This window comes from Capricornis sumatraensis, chromosome 19 (assembly GCF_032405125.1).
Source record: "Capricornis sumatraensis isolate serow.1 chromosome 19, serow.2, whole genome shotgun sequence".
Taxonomy (NCBI): domain Eukaryota; kingdom Metazoa; phylum Chordata; class Mammalia; order Artiodactyla; family Bovidae; genus Capricornis; species Capricornis sumatraensis.
The window spans coordinates 36,144,989-36,152,986 of record NC_091087.1 but is presented as its reverse complement, the minus strand read 5'-3'; the positions used below and the strand labels follow the sequence as shown (position 1 = coordinate 36,152,986).

Sequence of the window (7,998 nt, the reverse complement as noted above, 5' to 3'; positions counted from 1 at the left end):
GTGGTGTGCGGGCTTCTCATTGCAGTGGTGCCTCTTGTGGAGCACAGCTCTAGGGCACATGGGCTTCACTGGTTGTCTTTTTGTGGCTGGCCTGTTTTACTCAGCGTACTGTTCCCTAGGTTCCTCCATGTTGTTGCTTGTGTCAGAATTTACTTCCTTTTTAAAGGCTGAATAATCTTCCATTGTATGGAGAGAGCATAATTTGCATAGCAGTGTCTTTTATGTGCTTATTCTTGCTTTGCCTGTGGGAAGAAAATCTCTTCTAAAAAATCTTGCGTTTTTTACTCAGTCTATTTACAGTATATTTTCAGGTAAATGATTTTCTTCTGCATTGCAGTACAAAATAATGTCAAAGAAGTTGTTAATGCTTAGATTCAACAATCCACTCACGATGTAGTAACTTTCCCTTCTGGTCTGTTGTTTGCTTGGAGATAAAAATAGAGATTTCAACCTCAGAGTGGAGTTGCTTTAATGTATTAATTTAGTGTGTTATAATTAAAACTGTTGTGAATTCTGTAGCCGCATTTTTCAGAGGTTGAGAAAACCTTTTTACAGTTTGGTTCAAGTAAATTCACACTTCTTAAGTTCTGTTTTATGCTTTAGGAGCTAAAAATGAACGAAGGATTAAAAACAAAAGGCGACACCACCATTGTTGCGTGCCTGTGCTTGTGCAGAAGCAAAAGGATGTGTGCAATGCCTAGTGTGCCTCTAAATGACACATTCACAGACGCAGCTGAAGCTCTGGGACTAAGTTTGAGCCCAAGGATGCTATCACACGTGTCCTTCTCCTGACTTTTGATCAAGGTCAGCTCTCTGAACCCATTGTCAACTGTGCTCTCATGTTTAGACTGAATTCTCTTTAAATCAGTTGAAGTATTATTTTTAAAAGTAAGAGAAGTCTCCAGAGGAAGGAGATTGCTAAAGTGTATTCATTGTTATTTGCCACCAGAGTTTTGGGGATGGCAGGAGCCTTAGCGATTAGTGGGACACAGGCCACTTGGGGCTCCCTAGCATCTCACCCTAATGTCTGTCTTTGGGGGTCTTCCATCAGATAAGGGGCACTGGGTCCTCTCCTGCCTCAGTGCAGCCTGGAGGCTGCATTGTTAACACTGAATCTTGAGGACTGGATGCAAGGGTAGGGGGCAGGGGCAGGGATTAGAGGTCATGCTGTCCTGCTGGCAGCAGCTGTATCCCAATGGGGCTTTTCCTGCCGCTTCCTACTTCCTGCCTCTCCAGGGATTTCTGGTCCCGCTGCTCTGGAGGCAGCATGGGCCCTCAGTATGTTTGTTGGTTTTTTAAAATATATATTTATTTTTATTTATTTACTTACTTGACTCTGCCAGATCTTAGTTGTAGCAGATCTTAGTAGTAGTAAGGGATCTAGTTCCCTGACCAGGGATTGAACCTGGGCCCCCTGAGTCAGCAGCACAGAGTTCTAACCACTGGACCACTAGGGATGTCCCCTTCATGTTTGTGGGTACAAATGCCTGGAGACCAGCAGCCTAGGGTTCACAGGAAAGTCAGGGAATGTAACCTTGGTTCAGAAGCACAGTTAGGTCAGGTGCCAGTACTGCCTCTTACAAGATGCGTGGCCTTGGACCAGAGCTTCCCCCACGATGTTTTCCGTTCCTCACTGTGCAGTGGGGTGGAGGATTTGCCTTGCACAGTCACTGACAAACAAGACCTGAATGTGAGAGTACTTTTTAAACTATAACTTACTATACATCAGAAATGGCTTTACTTTTGTTAACCAGAAGCCTGCAAGCCTACTAGAGTTGCATTGAAATGGCTTTGTGTTTATAGTTACAGCTCTCATGTCACTGCCTTCTGACCCTAACCTCATCTGCTAGATACCTCTTTCCTGTTCCTGGAAGGACTCTTCAGGCTTCAGGGTTGGCCTAGTCCAGTCCTCCAGTCCTCCAGTGCTGTGCCTGTAGTGTCTGCCTCATGTTTATTTCCCAACACAGAGGTGTCCAAGGGAAGCGAGCAGGAGTCCATTCCACAGCTCTCTCAAAAGGAGATGACATGTACATGCTACTACATTTAAAATGGGTAATCAATAAAGGTTTACTGTACCGCACAGGGAACTCTGCTCAATATTCTATAATAACCTAAATGGGAAAAGAACTAGAAAAAGAATAGATACATGTATATGAATAACTGAATCACTTTGCTGTATATCTGAAACTAACACAGCATTGTTATTAATAGTCAATTATACTCTAATTTAAAATAAAACAAATGGATTTTAACACTTAAGAAAAAAACCATAGTATAACAAAAAGGAAATGAACCTACAGGAAAACAGAGGCATAACACTCTTTGACATTGCAGCAGTATCTTTTTATAGATCCCTCTCCTAGTGTAATGGAAATAAAAGCAAAAATTTGTGCATGGTACCTAATTAAACTTAAAAGCTTTTGAACAGCAACAGAAGCCATCAACAAAATGAAAAGACAACCTACTAAATGGGAGAAAATATTTTCAAATTATTCTACAGACAAGGGATTAATTTCCAAAATAAAAAAATGGGTCGCCCAACTCAATATAAAAAAAAATCCAAACAATCCTATCAAAAATGGGCAGAAGATCTAAACAGATATTTCTCTAAAGAAGACATACAGATCATCAACAGCAGACAGATAGTATATCATATCACTTACATGCAAAATCTAAAATATGACACAAATGAACTTATTTACAAAACAGAAACAGATTCACAGAGAACAGACTTGTGGTTGCCAAGGGGGAAGTAGGGGAGGGATAAATGAGGAGGTTGGTGATTAGCAAATACATACTACTATATATATAATAGGTAAAGGACGAAGACCTGCTGTCTAGCACAGGGAACTGTATTCAATATCCTATAATAAAAAAGTGGAGGGATTTCCCTCGTGGTCCACTAGCTAAGACCCTGCACTTCAGTGCAGGGGATGGGGTTCAATCCTTGGTTAGGGAACTAGATTCCACATACCACAACTAAACTTCACATACCTCGACTAAAAAAAGATCCTGCATGCGGCAACTAAAGACTCCACATGCCACAACAAAGATCGAAGATATCTACGTGCTGCAACCAAGACCAGGCACAGCCCAATAAATGTTAAAACAAAAAAAAAACCAAACCATTATGGAAAAGAAACACATTATCATAGACTGCAAGAGGAATATTTGAGATCACCTGATATTCTGGCTTTCTCATAATTATGAGACAGTTTAGGACTTCCCTAGTGGTCCAGTGGTTAAGAATCTGCCTTGCCATGCAAGGGACACTGGTTGGATCCCTGGTCTGGGAAGATCCCACATGCCACAGAGCAACTAAGCCTGTAAGAACAGGCTCTAGATTGTCTGTGAGCCTTAACTAAGTCTGTGTTGCGACAAGAGAAGCCACGGCAACAAGAAGTCCAAGAACCACAATGAAGAGTAGCCCCCACTGGTGGCAACTAGAGAAAGCCCTCGTACCGCAATGAAGACCCACTACAGCCAAAATAGAAAACTAAATAAATAAACCTTTTAAAAAAGAGAGAGTGCTTAGTTGATGTGGTTGGAGACCACTCTGGTGAGGAGCACAGTGGTTTTTTGCTAAAGACATGGCTGATTCCATCACAACATCAAAGTACAAATGGGAAGCATTTATAACATTGAAGGTTGGGATCCAATCATTTGAGCCCCTGAGTGGCACAAATTACAAGAGCTGTCACAAGACTGTCCAGGGCATTCGCTAAAAAGCACTGTGTCTGAAAATTTAAAGTGCATATGGATTAAACGGGGATTCTGTCAAAAATACAGGCTTTGATTCAGGAGAGTTTGTATTTCTCACAAGCTCTCAGATGATGGCAGTGCTGCTTCTGTGAGGACACACTTAATGTAGAAAGACTGAAGAACTAAGGGCAGTGGGAGACAAACATGATTCCCGTTAGAGCTCTTCGTCTACTAGTTCACTGAGTTTTAAAATGTAGATTTGCATGTAAGGACTTGATTGCATATGTGCTAATTCGCTTTAGTCATGTCTGACTCTTTATGACCCCATGAACTTTAGGCTTCCAGGCTCCTCTGTCCATGGGATTCTCCAGGCAAGAATACTGGAGTGTGTTGCTGTGCCCTCCTCTAGGGGGATATTCCTGACCCAGGGATTGAACCCACATCTCTTATGTCTCCTGCATTGGCAGGTGGGTTATTTTCCACTAATGCCACCTGGGAGGCCCAAAGACGGTTCTCCAACTGAGATCCATTAGCTCTAAGAAGTACCAATGATGATTCCCGAGCCCTTTGTTTAATTAGAATTTCATGTTTTTAAAGACTTGATTGCAAACATGAAATTCTATCTAAATGAAGAACTCTAGAATCATCTGTGCATACTTTTTAGGAAGAGCTAATGGATCTCAGAGAAGAGACTTCCTTCAAGGGGGATTCAGAAACATTTAGGGTCAGCATGGTTGCCATGACAACAGGGAAATTCTACCATCATTTGGTGCCTGAAGGCCCAGGATGCTATCTGATAATGTGTGCAATAGTTCTGAACAAAGACTTGTCCCTCCCAAAATGCCAAGAGAGCCCCATGAAGATACATGGCCAACCCCAGTGGAGACAGATGCTGAGCCCATGCCAGAGACCTCAGGCGATCAGTTCTTTGAAGATCTTTTTTAATTTGTAGTCTGTCACAGTTGGCCTTGCCTGTGTGTTTTAGCACATCTTTTCAGAATTTTGGCTGCCTTTGGAATTTTCCAGAGGAAAGAGAGGCCTACACTGGTACCATATTTCATCAAGTTGTGGTCATTCTCTCAACAGAGGATGTGCTCAATGGGGAAGAATTCAGGAAGTCCTGCAGAGTCTGTATCCGTCGATATTCTGAAAGAAAAATCAGAAAAGAGAAACATGATGAAGTGAGACATTTTTAAAAGGGATTTTTAAATTTCTATTTTTAAAAAGCATTTGTCTATTTATTTGTCTGCACCAGGTCTTAGTGAGGGCAACACAGGATCTCTGACCTCTGTCGTAGCATGTGAACTCTTAGTTGCAGCATGTGGAACCTAGTTCCTTGTGCTCAGTCGCTCCGTCATGTCTGACTCTTTGAGACCTCAGGGACTGTAGCCCACCAGGCTTCTCTGTCCATGGAATTCTCTAGGCAAGAATACTGCCATTTCCCTCTCCAGGGATCAAACCTGGGCCCCCTGCATTAGAAGCTCGGAATCTTAGCTGGACCAGCAGGGAAGTCCCAAGACATTTTTGAAGATAAGGAAAACTTGAATCAACTCAGTGTGCTAGAAAAGGGGCCTTCACAACTGTAGTTTCAGAGACTAGTTGAAAACAAAAGGATGAACTATTGGATACAGCGATAAGTATATTCAACACAATACAATTATGACAATAACGTGTAGCTTTTCAAGTTTCCATATTAAGTTTGAGTTGGGAAACTCCTGGAGGGGTTTTGAAAGGCCAATGCCATTCAGTCTGGGGAAGGTTTGTTCATCCTGGGGGGTCTGGGGGAGCCAAGAAGACGGTAACAGTCTCCAGTGCCCAAGAGGGGCAGTTTCACTGTATTCACACCCCATTTCCCCCCTCACCACATTGGGATAGCTATCCTCCAACAACTCTAAGATGGGTAAACACTTCATCTGATAAAAAGTTAGCTACATAATTAACATCATGTGTGTGAAGAGCCCATGATCATGTGTTCACATGAAGATGCTCACTTGCGGGTGGCTGACCAGTCCCCCTAACACAAGATTCCCTGAACGCTGGAAGCAGGTGATGGTTCAGGGCCCCAGGCCTGGCAGGGCTCTCTTCCTCTGGGTGAGAACTGGCTGCACTGAGGCCAACTTGGCTTCAAGAACTGGAAGCTCACTGCCCTGGTGAACCTTCTTATAAAGTGGTGTATGGGGAACTGCTCAATATTTTGTAATAACCTAAATGGGGAAATAACTTCAAAAAGAATAGATACCTATTTATTAGGACGGAATCAGTTTGCTGTGCACCTGAAACTAACACATCATTGTCAATCAACTGTACTTCAATATAAAATAAAAACTTTTTTAAAAGGGAACTTCCTGGGTGGTCCAGTGGTTAAGAATCCGCCTGCTAATGTAGGGGACTTGAGTTCCATCTCTGGTCAGCCAAGCGTTGTGCCACAACTACTGAGCCCATGTGCCACAACAAGAGAAGCCATGGCAATGAGAAGGCCACATGCCACAATAAAGAGGAGCTCCCACTTGCTGCAGCTAGAGAAAGCCTTTGCATAGCAATGAAGACCCAGCACAGCCAAAAATAAATAAGTAATTAGTTAATTAAAAAAGAGGAGCTAAAGGCCTTGATTGTGGTGATAGTTTAATAGATAGAGAGCTATCTCTATTTCATCAATTCGCATATATTAAACATACAGCTTTTGGCGTATCAATCATACATCAATAAAGGGGTTTAAAAAGAAAGAAAAGGCATGGTGTGTGGAGGTTCTTCTGCAGTGGTGCCACAAGCTCCAGTGTAAGGGATGTAGGCAGGATGTCCAGGCCCCCTTCTGCAGAAGGCCGCTATGAGACCCGGGAGGAACCATCAGGCAGCAGAGAGCCATGTGGAGAAGGCTGTATATGCTTTGCTCTGCTGCTCACACTCACTCCCACATGCTCTTTTACACCAGGTCTGAGTGTGTCCGTACATGTGTGCTTCCACTCAACCTGTAGCCTACCTGCAGCGATGCAGGCCACAGCTGGGATGTACAGAGAAAACGGTGTTTCTCGTTGTGTTTTCATAACTTCCCACCTTCATCAAGTACCTCTCGGGGCAACAGAGCAAACACACCAACAGTTCAGTTCAGTTCAGTCACTCAGTTGTGTCCGACTCTTTGCGACTCCATGAATCGCAGCACGCCAGGCCTCCCTGTCCATCACCAACTCCCAGAGTTCACTCAGACTCACGTCCATCAGTGATGCCATCCAGCCATCTCATCCTCTGTCGTCCCCTTCTCCTCCTGCCCCCAATCCCTCCTAGCATCAGAGTCTTTTCCAATGAGTCAACTCTTCGCCTGAGGTAGCCAAAGTACTGGAGCTTCAGCTTTAGCATCATTCCTTCCAAAGAAATCCCAGGGCTGATCTCCTTCAGAATGGACTGGTTGGATCTCCCTGCAGTCCAAGGGACTCTCAAGAGTCTTCTCCAACACCACAGTTCAAAAGCATCAATTCTTTGGTGCTCAGCTTTCTTCACAGTCCAACTCTCACATCCATACATGACCACTGGAAAACCATACCCTTGACTAGACGGACCTTTGTTGGCAAAGTAATGTCTCTGCTGTTCAACATGCTATCTAGGTTGGTCATAACTTTTCTTCCAAGGAGTAAGCATCTTTTAATTTCATGCCTGCAGTCACTATCTGCAGTGATTCTGAAGCCCCCCAAAATAAAGTCTGACACTGTTTCCCCATCTATTTCCCATGAACTGATGGGACCAGATGCTATGATCTTTGTTTTCTGAATGTTGAGCTTTAAGCCAACTTTTTCACTCTCCACTTTCACTTTCATCAAGAGGCTTTTTAGTTCTTCTTCACTTTCTGCCATAAGGGTGGTGTCATCTGCATATCTGAGGTTATTGATATTTCTCCCGGCAATCTTGATTCCCACTTGTGCTTCTTCTACCCCAGTGTTTCTCATGATGTACTCTGCATATAAGTTAAATAAGCAGGGTGACAATATACAGCCTTGACGTACTCCTTTTCCTATTTGGAACCAGTCTGTTGGTCCATGTCCAGTTCTAACTGTTGCTTCCTGACCTGCATACAGGTTTCTCAAGAGGCAGGTCAGGTAGTCTGGTATTCCCATCTCTTTCAGAATTTTCCACAGTTTATTGTGATCCATGTAGTCAAAGGCTTTGGCATAGTCAATAAAGCAGAAATAGATGTTTTTCTGGAACTCTCCTGTGAAAAAGCAAGATCCAGTGGATGATCCAGTGGATGTTGGCAATTTGATCTCTGGTTCCTCTGCCTTTTCTAAAACCAGCTTGAACATCTGGAAG

The 7,998-nt window shown here is 43.2% G+C and overlaps 1 non-coding gene across 1 annotated transcript; it reads right to left on the bottom strand.

The window, feature by feature from the left end:
* Positions 1-1,384: 1,384 nt before the first annotated feature.
* TRNAS-GCU (transfer RNA serine (anticodon GCU)) lies at positions 1,385-1,457 on the bottom strand. The gene has a single exon. It is a non-coding gene; the product is annotated as a tRNA-Ser (tRNA).
* Positions 1,458-7,998: the final 6,541 nt, after the last annotated feature.